Genomic DNA, 825 nt, shown 5'->3' with positions numbered 1-825 from the left:
GCCATCTCTACAGGTGTTGCTGCCACCCGAAAACTTCTGTAGTATAGATTTCCTTTGCCTTAAGGGGGACAGTACGTTGAGTTCGATGTACTAGCATCAATCATTTTTCTTCTTATGCTTCTTTTCCCATTTCTAAAGATAAAATCAATGTATCTTTTGAAGTAGTCCCAATACCCTGAAAAACTGTTAAGTTTACAGCAAAGAAAGAGAATTATAAGACTTTACTTTCTGAAGCATTTGATTTAATACTGAACCCTATCCAAAGCACCTCTGCCACTAATGTCAATATCTGTGCTATATTGTGTGGATTCAGAAATACAGGTAAAATGTTGGCCTGAGTTTACGGAAATTAAAAAAAGCCAATTATACTCGCTGCTGAACCAAACACCTATCAAAATTCAACTAAAAACGTGAAATCATTTTTTAAAAATTCATGCCATACCTGACTAGAAAAAATAAAAGGCTAGAGAAAATTGATGAAAGATAAATATATTAGATATATTTATATCTATAAATTTACAATATATCTACATATATTTATTTATAATATGATACACTGATTGGATTGATTTTTCAATTTTAAGTTCTTACCTATAACTGACATGGAAATTATTTTCAAATTATCATTTGAAGCCTCTTGTAAATAAAAACCTTAAAAAGAACTGTGATTTCATTTTCCTTGGCTGTATCATTGTGAAACCTGCAAATATTAATGGACAACCCAGGAAAACCTCAGGCAGATCTGCCAAATAAATGCATATTTAGAGCAGGATTGTCAAAGATAAAGCCCTGAAGGAGACCCAAGCATCAGACCTGTATGTTTCC

The sequence above is a fragment of the Mustela erminea genome, chromosome 3 (genome assembly GCF_009829155.1).
Source record: "Mustela erminea isolate mMusErm1 chromosome 3, mMusErm1.Pri, whole genome shotgun sequence".
NCBI classification, from domain to species: domain Eukaryota; kingdom Metazoa; phylum Chordata; class Mammalia; order Carnivora; family Mustelidae; genus Mustela; species Mustela erminea.
The sequence above is the reverse complement of the archived record's forward strand: the minus strand, read 5'-3'. Positions refer to the sequence as shown.